We start from the raw sequence: 24902 nt of genomic DNA on the forward strand, positions 1-24902 counted from the left end.
TCAGTGTGAGTGTGAGTGTGAGTGTGAGTGTGAGCGTGAGGGTGATGGTGACTATGAGGGTTAGGGTTAGGGTTAGGGTGAGTGTGAGGGTGAGTGTGAGTGTGAGTGTGGGTGTGAGTGTGAGGGTGAGTGTGAGGGTGACTGTGAGTGTGAGTGTGAGTGTGAGGGTGAAAAATTGTCTCACAGGTAAAAAAAGGCTCATGGGTAAAAAATTCCCGCAGGTAAAAAGTCTCAGGGGCAAAAAGTCCCAAAGGTAAAAAATGTCCCACGGGAAAAAAGTCTGACGGGTAAAAAAAGTCAGGGGTAAAAAAAGTCTCACAGGTAAAAAAAGTCTCAGATTTAAAAAAAGATTCGGGTAAAAAGTCTAGCAGGTAGAAAAGTCTCACAGGTAGAAAAAGTCTCATGGGTAAAAAATTCCCGCAGGTAAAAAATCTCAGGGGTAAAATAAGTCTCACAGGTAAAAAAAGTCTCACGCGTTAAAAAACATCTGACGGGTAAAAAGTCTCAGAGGTAAAAAGTCCCATAGGTAAAAAATGTCTCACGGGTAAAAAAAGTCTGACGGGTAAAAAAAGTCATGGGTAAAAAAAGTCTCACAGGTAAAAACAGTCTCAGAGGTAAAAAAAGATTCGGGTAAAAAGTCTAGCAGGTAGAAAAGTCTCACAGGTAGAAAAAGTCTCATGGGTAAAAAATTCCCGCAGGTAAAAAGTCTCAGGGGTAAAATAAGTCTCATGGGTAAAAAAAGTCTCAGGGGTAAAATAAGTCTCATGGGTAAAAAATGTCTCACAGGTAAAAAAAGTCTCAGAGGTAAAAAAAGATTTGGGTAAAAAGTCTAGCAGGTAGAAAAGTGTCACAGGTAGAAAAAGTCTCAGAGGTAAAAAAAGATTCGGGTAAAAAGTCTAGCAGGTAGAAAAGTCTCACAGGTAGAAAAGGTCTCATGGGTAAAAAATTCCCGCAGGTAAAAAGTCTCAGGGGTAAAATAAGTCTCAGGGGTAAAATAAGTCTCACAGGTAAAAAAAGTCTCACAGGTAAAAAAACATCTGACGGGTAAAAAGTCTCAGAGGTAAAAAGTCCCATAGGTAAAAAATGTCCCACGGGAAAAAAGTCTGACTAGTAAAAAAAGTCATGGGTAAAAAAAGTCTCAGAGGTAAAAAAAGATTCGGGTAAAAAGTCTAGCAGGTAGAAAAGTCTCACAGCTAGAAAAAAGCCTCATGGGTAAAAAATTCCCGCAGGTAAAAAGTCTCAGGGGTAAAATAAGTCTCAGGGGTAAAAAAAGTCTCAAAGTTAAAAAAAGTCTCACGGGTTATAAAACATCTGACGGGTAAAAAGTCTCAGAGGTAAAAAGTCCCATAGGTAAAAAATGTCTCACGGGAAAAAAGTCTGACGGGTAAAAAAAGTCATGGGTAAAAAAAGTCTCATGGGTAAAAAAAGTTTCTGGGGTAAAATAAGTCTCAGAGGTTAAAAAAAGTCTCAGAGGTAAAAAAAGTCTCAAGGGTTAAAAAACATCTGACGGGTAAAAAGTCTCAGAGGTAAAAAGTCCCATAGGTAAAAAAAGTCTCACGTGAAAAAATCTGACGGGTAAAAAAAGTCATGGGTAAAAAAAGTCTCACAGGTAAAAACAGTCTCAGAGGTAAAAAAAGATTCGGGTAAAAAGTCTAGCAGGTAGAAAAGTCTCACAGGTAGAAAAAGTCTCATGGGTAAAAAATTCCCGCAGGCAAAAAGTCTCACAGGTAAAATAAGTCTCAGGGGTAAAATAAGTCTCACAGGTAAAAAAAGTCTCACGGGTTAAAAAACATCTGACGGGTAAAAAGTCCCAGAGGTAAAAAGTCCCATAGGTAAAAAATGTCTCACGGGAAAAAAGTCTGACGGGTAAAAAAAGTCATGGGTAAAAAAAGTCTCACAGTTAAAAAAAGTCTCAGAGGTAAAAAAAGATTCGGGTAAAAAGTCTAGCAGGTAGAAAAGTCTCACAGGTAGAAAAAGTCTCATGGGTAAAAAATTCCCGCAGGTAAAAAGTCTCAGGGGTAAAATAAGTCTCAGGGGTAAAATAAGTGTCAGGGGTAAAATAAGTCTCACAGGTAAAAAAAGTCTCATGGGTTAAAAAGCATCTGACGGGTAAAAAGTCTCAGAGGTAAAAAGTCCCATATGTAAAAAATGTCTCACGTGAAAAAAGTCTGATGGGTAAAAAAAGTCATGGGTAAAAAAGGCTCACAGGTAAAAAAAGATTCGGGTAAAAAGTCTAGCAGGTAGAAAAGTGTCACAGGTAGAAAAAGTCTCATGGGTAAAAAATTCCCGCAGGTAAAAATCTCAGGGGTAAAATAAGTCTCAGGGGTAAAATAAGTCTCACGGGTAAAAAATGTGTCACAGGTAAAAAAAGTCTCACAGGTAATAGAAGTCTCAGAGGTAAAAAAAGATTCGGGTAAAAAGTCTAGCAGGTAGAAAAGTCTCACAGGTAGAAAAAGTCTCATGGGTAAAAATTCCCGCATGTAAAAATCTCAGGGGTAAAATAAGTCTCACAGGTAAAAAAAGTCTCACAGGTTAAAAAATATCTGACGGGTGAAAAGTGTCAGAGGTAAAAAGTCCCATATGTAAAAAATGTCTCACGTGAAAAAAGTCTGACGCGAAAAAAAAAGTCATGGGTAAAAAAAGTCTCAGAGGTAAAAATATTCGGGAAAAAGTATAGCAGGTAGAAAAGTCGCACAGGTAGAAAAAGACTCATGGGTAAAAAATTCCCGCAGGTAAAAAGTCTCAGGGGTAAAATAAGTCTCAGGGGTAAAATAAGTCTCATGGGTAAAAAATGTGTCACAGGTAAAAAAAGTCTCACAGGTAAAAAAAGTCTCAGAGGTAAAAAAAGATTCGGGTAAAAAGTCTAGCAGGTAGAAAAGTCTCACAGGTAGAAAAAGTCTCATGGGTAAAAAATTCCCGCAGGTAAAAAGTCTCGGTGGTAAAATAAGTCTCAGGGGTAAAATAAGTCTCACAGGTAAAAAAAGTCTCACGGGTTAAAAAACATCTGATGGGTAAAAAGTCTCAGAGGTAAAAAGTCCCATAGGTAAAAAATGTCTCACGTGAAAAAAGTCTGACGGGTAAAAAAAGTCTCACGGGTGAAAAAAGTCTCACAGGTAAAAAAAGTCTAGCAGGTAGAAAAAAAGATTCGGGTAAAAAGTCTAGCAGGTAGAAAAGTCTCACAGGTAGAAAAAGTCTCATGGGTAAAAAATTCCCGCAGGTAAAAAGTCTCAGGAGTAAAATAAGTCTCATGGGTAAAAAAAGTCTCATGGGTAAAAAAAGTCTCAGGGGTAAAATAAGTCTCATGGGTAAAAAATGTCTCACAGGTAAAAAAAGTCTCACAGGTAAAAAAAGTCTCAGAGGTAAAAAAAGATTCGGGTAAAAAGTCTAGCAGGTAGAAAAGTCTCACAGGTAGAAAAAGTCTCATGGGTAAAAAATTCCTGCAGGTAAAAATTCTCAGGGGTAAAATAAGTCTCATGGGTAAAAAAAGTCTCAGGGGTAAAATAAGTCTCATGGGTAAAAAATGTCTCACAGGTAAAAAAAGTCTCACAGGTAAAAAAAGTCTCAGAGGTAAAAAAAGATTCGGGCAAAAAGTCTAGCAGGTAGAAAAGTGTCACAGGTAGAAAAATTCTCAGAGGTAAAAAAAGATTCGGGTAAAAAGTCTAGCAGGTAGAAAAGTCTCACAGGTAGAAAAAGTCTCATGGGTAAAAAATTCCCGCAGGTAAAAAGTCTCAGGCGTAAAATAAGTCTCAGGGGTAAAATAAGTCTCACAGTTAAAAAAAGTCTCACGGGTTAAAAAACATCTGACGGGTAAAAAGTCTCAGAGGCAAAAAGTCCCATAGGTAAAAAAATGTCTCACGGGAAAAAAGTCTGACGGGTAAAGAAAGTCATGGGTAAAAAAAGTCTCACAGGTAAAAAAAGTCTCAGAGGTAAAAAAAGATTCGGGTAAAAAGTCTAGCAGGTAGAAAAGTCTCACAGCTAGAAAAAAGCCTCATGGGTAAAAAATTCCCGCAGGTAAAAAGTCTCAGGGGTAAAATAAGTCTCAGGGCTAAAATAAGTCTCAGGGGTAAAAAAAGTCTCACGGGTTAAAAAACATCTGATGGGTTAGAAGTCTCAGAGGTAAAAAGTCCCATAGGTAAAAAATGTCTCACGGGAAAAAAGTCTCACGGGTAAAAAATGTGTCACAGGTAAAAAAAGTCTCACAGGTAATAGAAGTCTCAGAGGTAAAAAAAGATTCGGGTAAAAAGTCTAGCAGGTAGAAAAGTCTCACAGGTAGAAAAAGTCTCATGGGTAAAAATTCCCACATGTAAAAATCTCAGGGGTAAAATAAGTCTCAGGGGTAAAATAAGTCTCACAGGTAAAAAAAGTCTCACAGGTTAAAAAATATCTGACGGGTGAAAAGTGTCAGAGGTAAAAAGTCCCATATGTAAAAAATGTCTCACGTGAAAAAAGTCTGACGCGAAAAAAAAAGTCATGGGTAAAAAAAGTCTCAGAGGTAAAAAAAGATTTGGGAAAAAGTCTAGCAGGTAGAAAAGTCGCACAGGTAGAAAAAGACTCATGGGTAAAAAATTCCCGCAGGTAAAAAGTCTCAGGGGTAAAATAAGTCTCATGGGTAAAAAATGTGTCACAGGTAAAAAAAGTCTCACAGGTAAAAAAAGATTCGGGTAAAAAGTCTAGCAGGTAGAAAAGTCTCACAGGTAGAAAAAGTCTCATGGGTAAAAAATTCCCGCAGGTAAAAAGTCTCAGGGGTAAAATAAGTCTCAGGGCTAAAATAAGTCTCAGGGGTAAAAAAAGTCTCACGGGTTAAAAAACATCTGATGGGTTAGAAGTCTCAGAGGTAAAAAGTCCCATAGGTAAAAAATGTCTCACGGGAAAAAAGTCTGACGGGTAAAAAAAGTCATGGGTAAAAAAAGTCTCACAGGTAAAAAAAGTCTCAGAGGTAAAAAAAGATTTGGGTAAAAAGTCTAGCAGGTAGAAAAGTGTCACAGGTAGAAAAAGTCTCAGAGGTAAAAAAAGATTCGGGTAAAAAGTCTAGCAGGTAGAAAAGTCTCACAGGTAGAAAAGGTCTCATGGGTAACAAATTCCCGCAGGTAAAAAGTCTCAGGGGTAAAATAAGTCTCAGGGGTAAAATAAGTCTCACAGGTAAAAAAAGTCTCACAGGTAAAAAAACATCTGACGGGTAAAAAGTCTCAGAGGTAAAAAGTCCCATAGGTAAAAAATGTCTCACGTGAAAAAAGTCTGACGGGTAAAAAAAGTCATGGGTAAAAAAAGTCTCATGGGTAAAAAAAGTTTCTGGGGTAAAATAAGTCTCAGAGGTTAAAAAAAGTCTCAGAGGTAAAAAAAGTCTCAAGGGTTAAAAAACATCTGACGGGTAAAAAGTCTCAGAGGTAAAAAGTCCCATAGGTAAAAAAAGTCTCACGTGAAAAAAGTCTGACGGGTAAAAAAAGTCATGGGTAAAAAAAGTCTCACAGTTAAAAAAAGGCTCACAGGTAAAAAAAGATTCGGGTAAAAAGTCTAGCAGGTAGAAAAGTCTCACAGGTAGAAAAAGTCTCATGGGTAAAAAATTCCCGCAGGCAAAATGTCTCAGGGTAAAATAAGTCTCACAGGTAAAATAAGTCTCAGGGGTAAAATAAGTCTCAGGGGTAATAAAAGTCTCACGGGTTAAAAAACATCTGACGGGTAAAAAGTCCCAGAGGTAAAAAGTCCCATAGGTAAAAAATGTCTCACGGGAAAAAAGTCTGACGGGTAAAAAAAGTCATGGGTAAAAAAAGTCTCACAGTTAAAAAAAGTCTCAGAGGTAAAAAAAGATTCGGGTAAAAAGTCTAGCAGGTAGAAAAGTCGCACAGGTAGAAAAAGTCTCATGGGTAAAAAATTCCCGCAGGTAAAAAGTCTCAGGGGTAAAATAAGTCTCAGGGGTAAAATAAGTCTCACAGGTAAAAAAAGTCTCATGGGTCAAAAAGCATCTGACGGGTAAAAAGTCTCAGAGGTAAAAAGTCCCATATGTAAAAAATGTCTCACGTGAAAAAAGTCTGATGGGTAAAAAAAGTCATGGGTAAAAAAGGCTCACAGGTAAAAAAAGATTCGGGTAAAAAGTCTAGCAGGTAGAAAAGTGTCACAGGTAGAAAAAGTCTCATGGGTAAAAAATTCCCGCAGGTAAAAATCTCAGGGGTAAAATAAGTCTCAGGGGTAAAATAAGTCTCACGGGTAAAAAATGTGTCACAGGTAAAAAAAGTCTCACAGGTAATAGAAGTCTCAGAGGTAAAAAAAGATTCGGGTAAAAAGTCTAGCAGGTAGAAAAGTCTCACAGGTAGAAAAAGTATCATGGGTAAAAATTCCCGCATGTAAAAATCTCAGGGGTAAAATAAGTCTCAGGGGTAAAATAAGTCTCACAGGTAAAAAAAGTCTCACAGGTTAAAAAATATCTGACGGGTAAAAAGTCTCAGAGGTAAAAAGTCCCATATGTAAAAAATGTCTCACGTGAAAAAAGTCTGACGCGAAAAAAAAAGTCATGGGTAAAAAAAGTCTCAGAGGTAAAAAAAGATTCGGGAAAAAGTCTAGCAGGTAGAAAAGTCGCACAGGTAGAAAAAGACTCATGGGTAAAAAATTCCCGCAGGTAAAAAGTCTCAGGGGTAAAATAAGTCTCAGGGGTAAAATAAGTCTCATGGGTAAAAAATGTCTCACAGGTAAAAAAAGTCTCACAGGTAAAAAAAGTCTCAGAGGTAAAAAAAGATTCGGGTAAAAAGTCTAGCAGGTAGAAAAGTCTCACAGGTAGAAAAAGTCTCATGGGTAAAAAATTCCCGCAGGTAAAAAGTCTCGGTGGTAAAATAAGTCTCAGGGGTAAAATAAGTCTCACAGGTAAAAAAAGTCTCACGGGTTAAAACACATCTGACGGGTAAAAAGTCTCAGAGGTAAAAAGTCCCATAGGTAAAAAATGTCTCACGTGAAAAAAGTCTGACGGGTAAAAAAAGTCTCACGGGTGAAAAAAGTCTCACAGGTAAAAAAAGTCTAGCAGGTAGAAAAAAAGATTCGGGTAAAAAGTCTAGCAGGTAGAAAAGTCTCACAGGTAGAAAAAGTCTCATGAGTAAAAAATTCCCGCAGGTAAAAAGTCTCAGGAGTAAAATAAGTCTCATGGGTAAAAAAAGTCTCATGGGTAAAAAAAGTCTCAGGGGTAAAATAAGTCTCATGGGTAAAAAATGTCTCACAGGTAAAAAAAGTCTCACAGGTAAAAAAAGTCTCAGAGGTAAAAAAAGATTCGGGTAAAAAGTCTAGCAGGTAGAAAAGTCTCACAGGTAGAAAAAGTCTCATGGGTAAAAAATTCCCGCAGGTAAAAAGTCTCAGGGGTAAAATAAGTCTCAGGGCTAAAATAAGTCTCAGGGGTAAAAAAAGTCTCACGGGTTAAAAAACATCTGATGGGTTAGAAGTCTCAGAGGTAAAAAGTCCCATAGGTAAAAAATGTCTCACGGGAAAAAAGTCTGACGGGTAAAAAAAGTCATGGGTAAAAAAAGTCTCACAGGTAAAAAAAGTCTCAGAGGTAAAAAAAGATTTGGGTAAAAAGTCTAGCAGGTAGAAAAGTGTCACAGGTAGAAAAAGTCTCAGAGGTAAAAAAAGATTCGGGTAAAAAGTCTAGCAGGTAGAAAAGTCTCACAGGTAGAAAAGGTCTCATGGGTAACAAATTCCCGCAGGTAAAAAGTCTCAGGGGTAAAATAAGTCTCAGGGGTAAAATAAGTCTCACAGGTAAAAAAAGTCTCACAGGTAAAAAAACATCTGACGGGTAAAAAGTCTCAGAGGTAAAAAGTCCCATAGGTAAAAAATGTCCCACGGGAAAAAAGTCTGACGGGTAAAAAAAGTCATGGGTAAAAAAAGTCTCACAGGTAAAAAAAGTCTCATGGGTAAAAAAAGATTCGGGTAAAAAGTCTAGCAGGTAGAAAAGTCTCACAGCTAGAAAAAAGCCTCATGGGTAAAAAATTCCCGCAGGTAAAAAGTCTCAGGGGTGAAATAAGTCTCAGGGGTAAAAAAAGTCTCAAAGTTAAAAAAAGTCTCACGGGTTATAAAACATCTGACGGGTAAAAAGTCTCAGAGGTAAAAAGTCCCATAGGTAAAAAATGTCTCACGTGAAAAAAGTCTGACGGGTAAAAAAAGTCATGGGTAAAAAAAGTCTCATGGGTAAAAAAAGTTTCTGGGGTAAAATAAGTCTCAGAGGTTAAAAAAAGTCTCAGAGGTAAAAAAAGTCTCAAGGGTTAAAAAACATCTGACGGGTAAAAAGTCTCAGAGGTAAAAAGTCCCATAGGTAAAAAAAGTCTCACGTGAAAAAAGTCTGACGGGTAAAAAAAGTCATGGGTAAAAAAAGTCTCACAGTTAAAAAAAGGCTCACAGGTAAAAAAAGATTCGGGTAAAAAGTCTAGCAGGTAGAAAAGTCTCACAGGTAGAAAAAGTCTCATGGGTAAAAAATTCCCGCAGGCAAAATGTCTCAGGGTAAAATAAGTCTCACAGGTAAAATAAGTCTCAGGGGTAAAATAAGTCTCAGGGGTAATAAAAGTCTCACGGGTTAAAAAACATCTGATGGGTAAAAAGTCCCAGAGGTAAAAAGTCCCATAGGTAAAAAATGTCTCACGGGAAAAAAGTCTGACGGGTAAAAAAAGTCATGGGTAAAAAAAGTCTCACAGTTAAAAAAAGTCTCAGAGGTAAAAAAAGATTCGGGTAAAAAGTCTAGCAGGTAGAAAAGTCGCACAGGTAGAAAAAGTCTCATGGGTAAAAAATTCCCGCAGGTAAAAAGTCTCAGGGGTAAAATAAGTCTCAGGGGTAAAATAAGTCTCACAGGTAAAAAAAGTCTCATGGGTCAAAAAGCATCTGACGGGTAAAAAGTCTCAGAGGTAAAAAGTCCCATATGTAAAAAATGTCTCACGTGAAAAAAGTCTGATGGGTAAAAAAAGTCATGGGTAAAAAAGGCTCACAGGTAAAAAAAGATTCGGGTAAAAAGTCTAGCAGGTAGAAAAGTGTCACAGGTAGAAAAAGTCTCATGGGTAAAAAATTCCCGCAGGTAAAAATCTCAGGGGTAAAATAAGTCTCAGGGGTAAAATAAGTCTCACGGGTAAAAAATGTGTCACAGGTAAAAAAAGTCTCACAGGTAATAGAAGTCTCAGAGGTAAAAAAAGATTCGGGTAAAAAGTCTAGCAGGTAGAAAAGTCTCACAGGTAGAAAAAGTATCATGGGTAAAAATTCCCGCATGTAAAAATCTCAGGGGTAAAATAAGTCTCAGGGGTAAAATAAGTCTCACAGGTAAAAAAAGTCTCACAGGTTAAAAAATATCTGACGGGTAAAAAGTCTCAGAGGTAAAAAGTCCCATATGTAAAAAATGTCTCACGTGAAAAAAGTCTGACGCGAAAAAAAAAGTCATGGGTAAAAAAAGTCTCAGAGGTAAAAAAAGATTCGGGAAAAAGTCTAGCAGGTAGAAAAGTCGCACAGGTAGAAAAAGACTCATGGGTAAAAAATTCCCGCAGGTAAAAAGTCTCAGGGGTAAAATAAGTCTCAGGGGTAAAATAAGTCTCATGGGTAAAAAATGTGTCACAGGTAAAAAAAGTCTCACAGGTAAAAAAAGTCTCAGAGGTAAAAAAAGATTCGGGTAAAAAGTCTAGCAGGTAGAAAAGTCTCACAGGTAGAAAAAGTCTCATGGGTAAAAAATTCCCGCAGGTAAAAAGTCTCGGTGGTAAAATAAGTCTCAGGGGTAAAATAAGTCTCACAGGTAAAAAAAGTCTCACGGGTTAAAACACATCTGACGGGTAAAAAGTCTCAGAGGTAAAAAGTCCCATAGGTAAAAAATGTCTCACGTGAAAAAAGTCTGACGGGTAAAAAAAGTCTCACGGGTGAAAAAAGTCTCACAGGTAAAAAAAGTCTAGCAGGTAGAAAAAAAGATTCGGGTAAAAAGTCTAGCAGGTAGAAAAGTCTCACAGGTAGAAAAAGTCTCATGAGTAAAAAATTCCCGCAGGTAAAAAGTCTCAGGAGTAAAATAAGTCTCATGGGTAAAAAAAGTCTCATGGGTAAAAAAAGTCTCAGGGGTAAAATAAGTCTCATGGGTAAAAAATGTCTCACAGGTAAAAAAAGTCTCACAGGTAAAAAAAGTCTCAGAGGTAAAAAAAGATTCGGGTAAAAAGTCTAGCAGGTAGAAAAGTCTCACAGGTAGAAAAAGTCTCATGGGTAAAAAATTCCTGCAGGTAAAAATTCTCAGGGGTAAAATAAGTCTCATGGGTAAAAAAAGTCTCAGGGGTAAAATAAGTCTCATGGGTAAAAAATGTCTCACAGGTAAAAAAAGTCTCACAGGTAAAAAAAGTCTCACAGGTAAAAAAAGATTCGGGTAAAAAGTCTAGCAGGTAGAAAAGTGTCACAGGTAGAAAAATTCTCAGAGGTAAAAAAAGATTCGGGTAAAAAGTCTAGCAGGTAGAAAAGTCTCACAGGTAGAAAAAGTCTCATGGGTAAAAAATTCCCGCAGGTAAAAAGTCTCAGGCGTAAAATAAGTCTCAGGGGTAAAATAAGTCTCACAGTTAAAAAAAGTCTCACGGGTTAAAAAACATCTGACGGGTAAAAAGTCTCAGAGGCAAAAAGTCCCATAGGTAAAAAAATGTCTCACGGGAAAAAAGTCTGACGGGTAAAGAAAGTCATGGGTAAAAAAGTCTCACAGGTAAAAAAAGTCTCAGAGGTAAAAAAAGATTCGGGTAAAAAGTCTAGCAGGTAGAAAAGTCTCACAGGTAGAAAAAGCCTCATGGGTAAAAAATTCCCGCAGTCAAAAAGTCTCAGGGGTGAAATAAGTCTCAGGGGTAAAATAAGTCTCAGGGGTAAAATAAGTCTCACAGGTAAAAAAAGTCTCACGGGTTAAAAAACATCTGACGGGTAAAAAGTCTCAGAGGTAAAAAGTCCCATAGGTAAAAAAAGTCTCACGTGAAAAAAGTCTGACGGGTAAAAAAAGTCATGGGTAAAAAAAGTCTCACAGTTAAAAAAAGGCTCACAGGTAAAAAAAGATTCGGGTAAAAAGTCTAGCAGGTAGAAAAGTCGCACAGGTAGAAAAAGTCTCATGGGTAAAAAATTCCCGCAGGTAAAAAGTCTCAGGGGTAAAATAAGTCTCAGGGGTAAAATAAGTCTCACAGGTAAAAAAAGTCTCATGGGTCAAAAAGCATCTGACGGGTAAAAAGTCTCAGAGGTAAAAAGTCCCATATGTAAAAAATGTCTCACGTGAAAAAAGTCTGATGGGTAAAAAAAGTCATGGGTAAAAAAGGCTCACAGGTAAAAAAAGATTCGGGTAAAAAGTCTAGCAGGTAGAAAAGTGTCACAGGTAGAAAAAGTCTCATGGGTAAAAAATTCCCGCAGGTAAAAATCTCAGGGGTAAAATAAGTCTCAGGGGTAAAATAAGTCTCACGGGTAAAAAATGTGTCACAGGTAAAAAAAGTCTCACAGGTAATAGAAGTCTCAGAGGTAAAAAAAGATTCGGGTAAAAAGTCTAGCAGGTAGAAAAGTCTCACAGGTAGAAAAAGTATCATGGGTAAAAATTCCCGCATGTAAAAATCTCAGGGGTAAAATAAGTCTCAGGGGTAAAATAAGTCTCACAGGTAAAAAAAGTCTCACAGGTTAAAAAATATCTGACGGGTAAAAAGTCTCAGAGGTAAAAAGTCCCATATGTAAAAAATGTCTCACGTGAAAAAAGTCTGACGCGAAAAAAAAAGTCATGGGTAAAAAAAGTCTCAGAGGTAAAAAAAGATTCGGGAAAAAGTCTAGCAGGTAGAAAAGTCGCACAGGTAGAAAAAGACTCATGGGTAAAAAATTCCCGCAGGTAAAAAGTCTCAGGGGTAAAATAAGTCTCAGGGGTAAAATAAGTCTCATGGGTAAAAAATGTCTCACAGGTAAAAAAAGTCTCACAGGTAAAAAAAGTCTCAGAGGTAAAAAAAGATTCGGGTAAAAAGTCTAGCAGGTAGAAAAGTCTCACAGGTAGAAAAAGTCTCATGGGTAAAAAATTCCCGCAGGTAAAAAGTCTCGGTGGTAAAATAAGTCTCAGGGGTAAAATAAGTCTCACAGGTAAAAAAAGTCTCACGGGTTAAAACACATCTGACGGGTAAAAAGTCTCAGAGGTAAAAAGTCCCATAGGTAAAAAATGTCTCACGTGAAAAAAGTCTGACGGGTAAAAAAAGTCTCACGGGTGAAAAAAGTCTCACAGGTAAAAAAAGTCTAGCAGGTAGAAAAAAAGATTCGGGTAAAAAGTCTAGCAGGTAGAAAAGTCTCACAGGTAGAAAAAGTCTCATGAGTAAAAAATTCCCGCAGGTAAAAAGTCTCAGGAGTAAAATAAGTCTCATGGGTAAAAAAAGTCTCATGGGTAAAAAAAGTCTCAGGGGTAAAATAAGTCTCATGGGTAAAAAATGTCTCACAGGTAAAAAAAGTCTCACAGGTAAAAAAAGTCTCAGAGGTAAAAAAAGATTCGGGTAAAAAGTCTAGCAGGTAGAAAAGTCTCACAGGTAGAAAAAGTCTCATGGGTAAAAAATTCCCGCAGGTAAAAAGTCTCAGGGGTAAAATAAGTCTCAGGGCTAAAATAAGTCTCAGGGGTAAAAAAAGTCTCACGGGTTAAAAAACATCTGATGGGTTAGAAGTCTCAGAGGTAAAAAGTCCCATAGGTAAAAAATGTCTCACGGGAAAAAAGTCTGACGGGTAAAAAAAGTCATGGGTAAAAAAAGTCTCACAGGTAAAAAAAGTCTCAGAGGTAAAAAAAGATTTGGGTAAAAAGTCTAGCAGGTAGAAAAGTGTCACAGGTAGAAAAAGTCTCAGAGGTAAAAAAAGATTCGGGTAAAAAGTCTAGCAGGTAGAAAAGTCTCACAGGTAGAAAAGGTCTCATGGGTAACAAATTCCCGCAGGTAAAAAGTCTCAGGGGTAAAATAAGTCTCAGGGGTAAAATAAGTCTCACAGGTAAAAAAAGTCTCACAGGTAAAAAAACATCTGACGGGTAAAAAGTCTCAGAGGTAAAAAGTCCCATAGGTAAAAAATGTCCCACGGGAAAAAAGTCTGACGGGTAAAAAAAGTCATGGGTAAAAAAAGTCTCACAGGTAAAAAAAGTCTCATGGGTAAAAAAAGATTCGGGTAAAAAGTCTAGCAGGTAGAAAAGTCTCACAGCTAGAAAAAAGCCTCATGGGTAAAAAATTCCCGCAGGTAAAAAGTCTCAGGGGTGAAATAAGTCTCAGGGGTAAAAAAAGTCTCAAAGTTAAAAAAAGTCTCACGGGTTATAAAACATCTGACGGGTAAAAAGTCTCAGAGGTAAAAAGTCCCATAGGTAAAAAATGTCTCACGTGAAAAAAGTCTGACGGGTAAAAAAAGTCATGGGTAAAAAAAGTCTCATGGGTAAAAAAAGTTTCTGGGGTAAAATAAGTCTCAGAGGTTAAAAAAAGTCTCAGAGGTAAAAAAAGTCTCAAGGGTTAAAAAACATCTGACGGGTAAAAAGTCTCAGAGGTAAAAAGTCCCATAGGTAAAAAAAGTCTCACGTGAAAAAAGTCTGACGGGTAAAAAAAGTCATGGGTAAAAAAAGTCTCACAGTTAAAAAAAGGCTCACAGGTAAAAAAAGATTCGGGTAAAAAGTCTAGCAGGTAGAAAAGTCTCACAGGTAGAAAAAGTCTCATGGGTAAAAAATTCCCGCAGGCAAAATGTCTCAGGGTAAAATAAGTCTCACAGGTAAAATAAGTCTCAGGGGTAAAATAAGTCTCAGGGGTAATAAAAGTCTCACGGGTTAAAAAACATCTGATGGGTAAAAAGTCCCAGAGGTAAAAAGTCCCATAGGTAAAAAATGTCTCACGGGAAAAAAGTCTGACGGGTAAAAAAAGTCATGGGTAAAAAAAGTCTCACAGTTAAAAAAAGTCTCAGAGGTAAAAAAAGATTCGGGTAAAAAGTCTAGCAGGTAGAAAAGTCGCACAGGTAGAAAAAGTCTCATGGGTAAAAAATTCCCGCAGGTAAAAAGTCTCAGGGGTAAAATAAGTCTCAGGGGTAAAATAAGTCTCACAGGTAAAAAAAGTCTCATGGGTCAAAAAGCATCTGACGGGTAAAAAGTCCCATATGTAAAAAATGTCTCACGTGAAAAAAGTCTGATGGGTAAAAAAAGTCATGGGTAAAAAAGGCTCACAGGTAAAAAAAGATTCGGGTAAAAAGTCTAGCAGGTAGAAAAGTGTCACAGGTAGAAAAAGTCTCATGGGTAAAAAATTCCCGCAGGTAAAAATCTCAGGGGTAAAATAAGTCTCAGGGGTAAAATAAGTCTCACGGGTAAAAAATGTGTCACAGGTAAAAAAAGTCTCACAGGTAATAGAAGTCTCAGAGGTAAAAAAAGATTCGGGTAAAAAGTCTAGCAGGTAGAAAAGTCTCACAGGTAGAAAAAGTATCATGGGTAAAAATTCCCGCATGTAAAAATCTCAGGGGTAAAATAAGTCTCAGGGGTAAAATAAGTCTCACAGGTAAAAAAAGTCTCACAGGTTAAAAAATATCTGACGGGTAAAAAGTCTCAGAGGTAAAAAGTCCCATATGTAAAAAATGTCTCACGTGAAAAAAGTCTGACGCGAAAAAAAAAGTCATGGGTAAAAAAAGTCTCAGAGGTAAAAAAAGATTCGGGAAAAAGTCTAGCAGGTAGAAAAGTCGCACAGGTAGAAAAAGACTCATGGGTAAAAAATTCCCGCAGGTAAAAAGTCTCAGGGGTAAAATAAGTCTCAGGGGTAAAATAAGTCTCATGGGTAAAAAATGTCTCACAGGTAAAAAAAGTCTCACAGGTAAAAAAAGTCTCAGAGGTAAAAAAAGATTCGGGTAAAAAGTCTAGCAGGTAGAAAAGTCTCACAGGTAGAAAAAGTCTCATGGGTAAAAAATTCCCGCAGGTAAAAAGTCTCGGTGGTAAAATAAGTCTCAGGGGTAAAATAAGTCTCACAGGTAAAAAAAGTCTCACGGGTTAAAACACATCTGACGGGTAAAAAGTCTCAGAGGTAAAAAGTCCCATAGGTAAAAAATGTCTCACGTGAAAAAAGTCTGACGGGTAAAAAAAGTCTCACGGGTGAAAAAAGTCTCACAGGTAAAAAAAGTCTAGCAGGTAGAAAAAAAGATTCGGGTAAAAAGTCTAGCAGGTAGAAAAGTCTCACAGGTAGAAAAAGTCTCATGAGTAAAAAATTCCCGCAGGTAAAAAGTCTCAGGAGTAAAATAAGTCTCATGGGTAAAAAAAGTCTCATGGGTAAAAAAAGTCTCAGGGGTAAAATAAGTCTCATGGGTAAAAAATGTCTCACAGGTAAAAAAAGTCTCACAGGTAAAAAAAGTCTCAGAGGTAAAAAAAGATTCGGGTAAAAAGTCTAGCAGGTAGAAAAGTCTCACAGGTAGAAAAAGTCTCATGGGTAAAAAATTCCTGCAGGTAAAAATTCTCAGGGGTAAAATAAGTCTCATGGGTAAAAAAAGTCTCAGGGGTAAAATAAGTCTCATGGGTAAAAAATGTCTCACAGGTAAAAAAAGTCTCACAGGTAAAAAAAGTCTCACAGGTAAAAAAAGATTCGGGTAAAAAGTCTAGCAGGTAGAAAAGTGTCACAGGTAGAAAAATTCTCAGAGGTAAAAAAAGATTCGGGTAAAAAGTCTAGCAGGTAGAAAAGTCTCACAGGTAGAAAAAGTCTCATGGGTAAAAAATTCCCGCAGGTAAAAAGTCTCAGGCGTAAAATAAGTCTCAGGGGTAAAATAAGTCTCACAGTTAAAAAAAGTCTCACGGGTTAAAAAACATCTGACGGGTAAAAAGTCTCAGAGGCAAAAAGTCCCATAGGTAAAAAAATGTCTCACGGGAAAAAAGTCTGACGGGTAAAGAAAGTCATGGGTAAAAAAGTCTCACAGGTAAAAAAAGTCTCAGAGGTAAAAAAAGATTCGGGTAAAAAGTCTAGCAGGTAGAAAAGTCTCACAGGTAGAAAAAGCCTCATGGGTAAAAAATTCCCGCAGTCAAAAAGTCTCAGGGGTGAAATAAGTCTCAGGGGTAAAATAAGTCTCAGGGGTAAAATAAGTCTCACAGGTAAAAAAAGTCTCACGGGTTAAAAAACATCTGACGGGTAAAAAGTCTCAGTGGTAAAAGGTCCCATAGGTAAAAAATGTCCCACGGGAAAAAAGTCTGACGGGTAAAAAAAGTCATGGGTAAAAAAAGTCTCACAGGTAAAAAAAGTCTCAGAGGTAAAAAAAGATTCGGGTAAAAAGTCTAGCAGGTAGAAAAGTCTCACAGGTAGAAAAGAGCCTCATGGGTAAAAAATTCCCGCAGGTAAAAAGTCTCAGGGGTGAAATAAGTCTCAGGGGTAAAATAAGTCTCAAAGTTAAAAAAAGTCTCACGGTTGAAAAAAGTCTCACGGGTAAAAAAAGTCTCAGAGGTAAAAAAAGATTCGGGTAAAAAGTCTAGCAGGTAGAAAAGTCTCACAGGTAGAAAAAGTCTCAGAGGTAAAAAAAGATTCGGGTAAAAAGTCTAGCAGGTAGAAAAGTCTCACAGGTAGAAAAAGTCTCATGGGTAAAAAATTCCCGCAGGTAAAAAGTCTCAGGGGTGAAATAAGTCTCAGGGGTAAAAAAAGTCTCACAGGTAAAAAAAGTCTCACGGGTTAAAAAACATCAGAGAGGTAAAAAGTCTCAGAGGTAAAAAGTCCCATAGGTAAAAAATGTCTCACGGGAAAAAAGTCTGACGGGTAAAGAAAGTCATGGGTAAAAAAAGTCTCACAGGTAAAAAAAGTCTCAGAGGTAAAAAAAGATTCGGGTAAAAAGTCTAGCAGGTAGAAAAGTCTCACAGGTAGAAAAAGTCTCATGGGTAAAAAATTCCCGCAGGTAAAAAGTCTCAGGGGTGAAATAAGTCTCAGGGGTAAAATAAGTCTCACAGTTAAAAAAAGTCTCACGGGTTAAAAAACATCAGAGAGGTAAAATTCTCCGAGGTAAAAAGTCCCATAGGAAAAAATGTCTCACGGTAAAGAAGTCTGACGGGTAAAAAAAGTCATGGGTAAAAAAAGTGTCACAGGTAAAAACAGTCTCAGAGGTAAAAAAAGATTCGGGTAAAAAGTCTAGCAGGTAGAAAATTCTCACAGGTAGAAAAAGTCTCATGGGTAAATATTCCCGCAGGTAAAAAGTCTCAGGGGTGAAATAAGTCTCAGGGGTAAAATAAGTCTCAGGGGTAAAATAAGTCTCACAGGTAAAAAAAGTCTCACGGGTAAAAAACATCTGACGGGTAAAAAGTCTCAGAGGTAAAAAGTCCCATAGGTAAAAAATGTCCCACGGGAAAAAAGTCTGACGGGTAAAAAAAGTCATGGGTAAAAAAAGTCTCACAGGTAAAAAAAGTCTCAGAGGTAAAAAAAGATTCGGGTAAAAAGTCAGGCAGGTAGAAAAGTCTCACAGGTAGAAAAAAGCCTCATGGGTAACAAATTCCCGCAGGTAAAAAGTCTCAGGGGTGAAATAAGTCTCAGGGGTAAAATAAGTCTCAAAGTTAAAAAAAGTCTCACGGGTGAAAAAAGTCTCACGGGTGAAAAAAGTCTCACGGGTAAAAAAAGTCTCAGAGGTAAAAAAAGATTCGGGTAAAAAGTCTAGCAGGTAGAAAAGTGTCACAGGTAGAAAAAGTCTCAGAGGTAAAAAAAGATTCGGGTAAAAAGTCTAGCAGGTAGAAAAGTCTCACAGCTAGAAAAAGTCTCATGGGTAAAAAATTCCCGCAGGTAAAAAGTCTCAGGGGTGAAATAAGTCTCAGGGGTAAAATAAGTCTCACAGTTAAAAAAAGTCTCACGGGTTAAAAAACATCTGACGGGTAAAAAGTCTCAGAGGTAAAAAGTCCCATAGGAAAAAATGTCTCACGGTAAAAAAGTCTGACGGGTAAAAAAAGTCATGGGTAAAAAAAGTGTCACAGGTAAAAAAAGTCTCAGAGGTAAAAAAAGATTCGGGTAAAAAGTCTAGCAGGTAGAAAATTCTCACAGGTAGAAAAAGTCTCATGGGTAAAAAATTCCCGCAGGTAAAAAGTCTCAAGGGTAAAATAAGTCTCAGGGGCATAAAAAGTGTCACAGGTAAAAAAAGTCTCAGAGGTAAAAAAAGTCTCACGGGTTAAAAAACATCTGACGGGTAAAAAGTCTCAGAGGTAAAAAAAGATTTGGGTAAAAAGTCTAGCAGGTAGAAAAGTCTCACAGGTAGAAAAAGTCTCATGGGTAAAAAATTCCCGCAGGTAAAAAGTCTCAAGGGTAAAATAAGTCTCAGGGGTAAAAAAAGTCTCACAGGTAAAAAAAGTCTCACGGGTAAAAAAAGTCTCGCGGGTTAAAAAACATTTGACGGGTAAAAAGTCTCAGAGGTAAAAAGTCCCATAGGTAAAAAATGTCTCACGGGAAAAAAGTCTGACGGGTAAAAAAAGTCATGGGTAAAAAAAGTGTCACAGGTAAAAAAAGTCTCATGGGTAAAAAATGTCTCACAGGTAAAAAAAGTCTCACAGGTAGAAACAGTCTCAGAGGTAAAAAAAGATTCGGGTAAAAAGTCTAGCAGGTAGAAAAGTCTCACAGGTAGAAAAAGTCTCATGGGTAAAAAATTCCCGCAGGTAAAAAGTCTCAGGGGTAAAATAAGTCTCAGGGGTAAAATAAGTCTCAGGGGTAAAATAAGTCTCACAGGTAAAAAAAGTCTCACAGGTTAAAAAACATCTGACGGGTAAAAAGTCTCAGAGGTAAAAAGTCCCATAGGTAAAAAATGTCCCACGGGAAAAAAGTCTGACGGGTAAAAAAAGTCATGGGTAAAAAAAGTCTCCCAGGTAAAAAAAGTCTCACAGGTAAAAACAGTCTCAGAGGTAAAAAAAGATTCGGGTAAAAAGTCTAGCAGGTAGAAAAGTCTCACAGGTAGAAAAAGTCTCATGGGTAAAAAATTCCCGCAGGTAAAAAGTCTCAGGGGTAAAATAAGTCTCAGGGGTAAAAAAAGTCTCAGGGGTAAAATAAGTCTCATGGGTAAAAAATGTCTCACAGGTAAAAAAAGTCTCACAGTTAAAAAAAGTCTCAGAGGTAAAAAAAGATTTGGGTAAAAAGTCTAGCAGGTAGAAAAGTGTCACAGGTAGAAAAAGTCTCATGGGTAAAAAATTCCCGCAGGTAAAAAGTCTCAGGGGTAAAATAAGTCTCATGGGTAAGAAAAGTCTCATGGGTAAAATAAGTCTCAGGGGTAAAATAAGTCTCATGGGTAAAAAAAGTCTCACAGGTAAAATAAGTCTCAGGGGTAAAATAAGTCTCACAGGTAAAAAAAGTCTCACGGGTAAAAAAACATCTGACGGGTAAAAAAACAAAGTCTCAGAGGGTAAAAGTCCCATAGGTAAAAAATGTCTCACGGGAAAATAAGCCTGATGAGTCAAAAAAGTCTGTCGGGTAAAGAAATCTCATGGGTAAAAACTCTAACGGGTAAAATAATCTCACAGGTAAAAAATGTCTCACGGGTAAAACAAATCTCACGTTTAAAAATACTGGCGTGTAAAAAAAGTCTCATGGTTAGAGAAGTCTTACGGGTAAAGAAACTCTCAGAGGTGGAAAAATTCTCATGGGTAAAAAGTCTCACAGGTAAAAAAAGTCTCATAGTTAAAAGTCTCATGGGTGAAAAGTCTCACAGGTAAAAATACTCTCACGGGTAAAAATTCTCATGGGTAAAAAGCCTCAAGGGTATAAATTATCATGGGTAAAAAAAGTCTCCCGGGTAAAAAGTCTGACGGAAAAATATTTTCATGGTAAAAATATCTGTCGTGTAAAAAGAATTCTGACAGGTAAAATAAAGTCTCACAGGTAAAAAAAGTCTCACGGGTGAAAAAAGTCTCACGGGTAAAAGAAGTCATGGGTAAAAAGTCTCACAGGTAAAAAAAGTCTCACAGGTAAAAAAAGTCTCACGGGTAAAATAACATCTGACGGGTAAAAAAACAAAGTCTCAGAGGTTAAAAGTCCCATAGGGAAAAAATGTCTCACGGGAAAAAAAGCCTGAGGAGTCAAAAAAGTCTGACGGGTAAAGAAATCTCATGGGTAAAAACTCTAACGGGTAAAATAGTCTCACAGGTAAAAAATGTCTCACGGGTAAAATAAATCTCACGTTTAAAAATTCTCGCGTGTAAAAAAAGTCTCATGGTTAGAGAAGTCTTACGGGTAAAAAAACTCTCAGAGGTGGAAAAATTCTCATGGGTAAAAAGTCTCACAGGTAAAAAAAGTCTCATAGTTAAAAGTCTCATGGGTGAAAAGTCTCAGAGGTAAAAATAGTCTCACGGGTAAAAATTCTCATGGGTAAAAAGCCTCAAGGGTATAAATTATCATAGGTAAAAAAAAGTCTCCCGGGTAAAAAGTCTGACGGAAAAATATTTTCATGGTAAAAATATCTGACGTGTAAAAGAAGTCTGACGTGTAAAAAAAGTCTCACAGGCAAAAAAAGTCTCACAGGTAAAAAAAGTCTCACGGGTTATAAAACATCTGACGGGTAAAAAGTCTCAGAGGTTAAAAGTCCCATAGGTAAAAAATGTCTCACGGGAAAAAAAGCCTGAGGAGTCAAAAAAGTCTGACGGGTAAAGAAATCTCATGGGTAAAAACTCTAACGGGTAAAATAGTCTCACAGGTAAAAAATGTCTCACGGGTAAAATAAATCTCACGTTTATAAATACTCGCGTGTAAAAAAAAGTCTCATGGTTAGAGAAGTCTTACGGGTAAAAAATCTCTCAGAGGTGGAAAAATTCTTATGGGTAAAAAGTCACACAGGTAAAGAAAGTCTCTTGGGTAAAAAAAATCTCACGGTAAGTAAAGTCTCAGGGGTCACAAAAGTTCACGGGACAGTAGTATCACAAGGAAAAAAAATCTCATGGGTAAAAAAAGTCTCAAGAGTAAAAAGTCTCATGGGGAAAAATGTCTCGGGTAAAAAGTCTCACGGGTTAAAAAAGTCTCACGGGTAGAAAAATTATCACGCGTAAGAAGTCTCAGGTAAAAAAAGTCTCATGGGTAAAAAAAAGTCTCATGGGTAAAAAAACATCTGACGGGTAAAAAAACAAAGTCTCAGAGGTTAAAAGTCCCATAGGTAAACAATGTCTCACGGGAAAAAAAGCCTGATGAGTCAAAAAAGTCTGACGGGTAAAGAAATCTCATGGGTAAAAACTCTAACGGGTAAAATAGTCTCACAGGTAAAAAATGTCTCACGGGTAAAATAAATCTCACGTTTAAAAATTCTCGCGTGTAAAAAAAGTCTCATGGTTAGAGAAGTCTTACGGGTAAAGAAACTCTCAGAGGTGGAAAAATTCTCATGGGTAAAAAGTCTCACAGGTAAAAAAAGTCTCATAGTTAAAAGTCTCATGGGTGAAAAGTCTCACAGGTAAAAATACTCTCACGGGTAAAAATTCTCATGGGTAAAAAGCCTCAAGGGTATAAATTATCATGGGTAAAAAAAGTCTCCCGGGTAAAAAGTCTGACGGAAAAATATTTTCATGGTAAAAATATCTGTCGTGTAAAAAGAATTCTGACAGGTAAAATAAAGTCTCACAGGTAAAAAAAGTCTCACGGGTGAAAAAAGTCTCACGGGTAAAAGAAGTCATGGGTAAAAAGTCTCACAGGTAAAAAAAGTCTCACAGGTAAAAAAAGTCTCACGGGTAAAATAACATCTGACGGGTAAAAAAACAAAGTCTCAGAGGTTAAAAGTCCCATAGGGAAAAAATGTCTCACGGGAAAAAAAGCCTGAGGAGTCAAAAAAGTCTGACGGGTAAAGAAATCTCATGGGTAAAATCTCTAACGGGTAAAATAGTCTCACAGGTAAAAAATGTCTCACGGGTAAAATAAATCTCACGTTTAAAAATTCTCGCGTGTAAAAAAAGTCTCATGGTTAGAGAAGTCTTACGGGTAAAAAAACTCTCAGAGGTGGAAAAATTCTCATGGGTAAAAAGTCTCACAGGTAAAAAAAGTCTCATAGTTAAAAGTCTCATGGGTGAAAAGTCTCACAGGTAAAAATACTCTCACGGGTAAAAATTCTCATGGGTAAAAAACCTCAAGGGTATAAATTATCATGGGTAAAAAAAGTCTCCCGGGTAAAAAGTCTGACGGGTAAATATTTTCATGGTAAAAATATCTGTCGTGTAAAAAGAATTCTGACAGGTAAAATAAAGTCTCACAGGTAAAAAAAGTCTCACGGGTAAAAGAAGTCATGGGTAAAAAGTCTCACAGGTAAAAAAAGTCTCACGGGTAAAAAAACATCTGACGGGTAAAAAAACAAAGTCTCAGAGGTTGAAAGTCCCATAGGTAAAAAATGTCTCACGGGAAAAAAAGCCTGAGGAGTCAAAAAAGTCTGACGGGTAAAGAAATCTCATGGGTAAAAACTCTAACGGGTAAAATAGTCTCAAAGGTAAAAAATGTCTCACGGGTAAAATAAATCTCACGTTTACAAATACTCGCGTGTAAAAAAAAGTCTCATGGTTAGAGAAGTCTTACGGGTAAAAAATCTCTCAGAGGTGGAAAAATTCTCATGGGTAAAAAGTCTCACAGGTAAAAAAAGTCTCACAGGTAAAAAAAGTCTCACGGGTAAAATAACATCTGACGGGTAAAAAACCAAAGTCTCAGAGGTTAAAAGTCCCATAGGTAAAAAATGTCTCACGGGAAAAAAAGCCTGAGGAGTCAAAAAAGTCTGACGGGTAAAGAAATCTCATGGGTAAAAACTCTAAAGGGTAAAATAGTCTCACAGGTAAAAAATGTCTCACGGGTAAAATAAATCTCACGTTTAAAAATTCTCGCGTGTAAAAAAAGTCTCATGGTTAGAGAAGTCTTACGGGTAAAAAAACTCTCAGAGGTGGAAAAATTCTCATGGGTAAAAAGTCTCACAGGTAAAAAAAGTCTCATAGTTAAAAGTCTCATGGGTGAAAAGTCTCAGAGGTAAAAATAGTCTCACGGGTAAAAATTCTCATGGGTAAAAATCCTCAAGGGTATAATTTATCATGGGTAAAAAAAGTCTCCCGGGTAAAAAGTCTGACGGGTAAATATTTTCATGGTAAAAATATCTGTCGTGTAAAAAGAATTCTGACAGGTAAAATAAAGTCTCACAGGTAAAAAAAGTCTCACGGGTAAAAGAAGTCATGGGTAAAAAGTCTCACAGGTAAAAAAAGTCTCTCGGGTAAAAAAACATCTGACGGGTAAAAAACCAAAGTCTCAGAGGTTAAAAGTCCCATAAGTAAAAAATGTCTCACGGGAAAAAAAGCCTGAGGAGTCAAAAAAGTCTGACGGGTAAAGAAATCTCATGGGTAAAAACTCTAACGGGTAAAATAGTCTCAAAGGTAAAAAATGTCTCACGGGTAAAATAAATCTCACGTTTATAAATACTCGCGTGTAAAAAAAAGTCTCATGGTTAGAGAAGTCTTACGGGTAAAAAATCTCTCAGAGGTGGAAAAATTCTCATAGGTAAAAAGTCACACAGGTAAAAAAAGTCTCTTGGGTAAAAAAAGTCTCACGGTAAGAAAAGTCTCAGGGGTCACAAAAGTTCACGGGACAGTAGTATCACAAGGAAAAAAAGTCTCATGGGTAAAAAAAGTCTCAAGAGTAAAAAGTCTCATGGGGAAAAATGTCTCGGGTAAAAAGTCTCACGGGTTAAAAAAGTCTCACGGGTAGAAAAATTATCACGCGTAAGAAGTCTCAGGTAAAAAAAGTCTCACAGGTAAAAAAAGTCTCATGGGTAAAATAACATCTGACGGGTAAAAAAACAAAGTCTCAGAGGTTAAAAGTCCCATAGGGAAAAAATGTCTCACGGGAAAAAAAGCCTGATGAGTCAAAAAAGTCTGACAGGTAAAGAAATCTCATGGGTAAAAACTCTAACGGGTAAAATAGTCTCACAGGTAAAAAATGTCTCACGGGTAAAATAAATCTCACGTTTAAAAATTCTCGCGTGTAAAAAAAGTTTCATGGTTAGAGAAGTCTTACGGGTAAAAAAACTCTCAGAGGTGGAAAAATTCTCATGGGTAGAAAGTCACACAGGTAAAAAAACTCTCATGGTTAAAAGTCTCATGGGTGAAAAGTCTCAGAGGTAAAAATAGTCTCACGGGTAAAAATTCTCATGGGTAAAAAGCCTCAAGGGTAAAAAAAGTCTCACAGGTAAAAAAAGTCTCACGGGTAAAAGAAGTCATGGGTAAAAAGTCTCACAGGTAAAAAAAGTCTCATGGGTAAAAAAACATCTGACGGGTAAAAAAACAAAGTCTCAGAGGTTAAAAGTCCCATAGGGAAAAAATGTCTCACAGGAAAAAAAGCCTGAGGAGTCAAAAAAGTCTGACGGGTAAAGAAATCTCATGGGTAAAAACTCTAACGGGTAAAATAGTCTCACAGGTAAAAAATGTCTCACGGGTAAAATAAATCTCACGTTTAAAAATTCTCGCGTGTAAAAAAAGTCTCATGGTTAGAGAAGTCTTACGGGTAAAAAAACTCTCAGAGGTGGAAAAATTCTCATGGGTAAAAAGTCTCATGGGTAAAAAAAGTCTCACAGGTAAAAAAAGTCTCACGGGTAAAATAACATCTGACGGGTAAAAAAACAAAATCTCAGAGGTTAAAAGTCCCATAGGTAAAAAATGTCTCACGGGAAAAAAAGCCTGAGGAGTCAAAAAAGTCTGACGGGTAAAGAAATCTCATGGGTAAAAACTCTAACGGGTAAAATAGTCTCACGGGTAAAAAATGTCTCACGGGTAAAACAAATATCACGTTTAAAAATTCTCGCGTGTAAAAAAAGTCTCATGGTTAGAGAAGTCTAACGGGTAAAAAAACTCTCAGAGGTGGAAAAATTCTCATGGGAAAAATGTCACACAGGTAAAAAAAGTCTCACAGGTAAAAAAAGTCTCACGGGTAAAATAACATCTGACGGGTAAAAAAACAAAGTCTCAGAGGTTAAAAGTCCCATAGGTAAAAAATGTCTCACGGGAAAAAAAGCCTGAGGAGTCA

At 37.0% G+C, this 24902-nt stretch overlaps 2 long non-coding RNA genes across 36 annotated transcripts; one reads left to right on the plus strand and one right to left on the minus strand.

The window, feature by feature from the left end:
- Positions 1–242: 242 nt before the first annotated feature.
- Positions 243–24369, plus strand: LOC308059828. Of its 35 annotated transcripts, none has more exons than XR_013926435.1 (19): positions 247–637; positions 1169–2081; positions 3881–4303; positions 5088–5775; positions 8004–8268; positions 8577–8659; positions 10686–10894; positions 12629–12730; positions 13573–13853; positions 15848–16182; positions 16372–16815; positions 17104–17359; positions 18133–18373; positions 18428–18926; positions 19761–20172; positions 20941–21266; positions 21554–21888; positions 22158–22810; positions 23617–23804. It is a non-coding gene; the product is annotated as an uncharacterized lncRNA (long non-coding RNA). The 35 variants fall into 35 exon arrangements; XR_013926443.1 differs by having other exon boundaries at positions 8577–8651; positions 10662–10894; XR_013926444.1 differs by having other exon boundaries at positions 8577–8651; positions 10662–10859.
- On the minus strand, positions 22435–23881 carry LOC308059830. The gene is made up of 3 exons (XR_013926454.1): positions 23788–23881; positions 23108–23233; positions 22435–22504 (listed from the first exon to the last, which is right to left on the minus strand). It is a non-coding gene; the product is annotated as an uncharacterized lncRNA (long non-coding RNA).
- Positions 24370–24902: the final 533 nt, after the last annotated feature.

Source organism: Falco punctatus (genome assembly GCF_963210335.1).
Source record: "Falco punctatus genome assembly, contig: scaffold_48, whole genome shotgun sequence".
Taxonomy (NCBI): Eukaryota; Metazoa; Chordata; class Aves; order Falconiformes; family Falconidae; genus Falco; species Falco punctatus.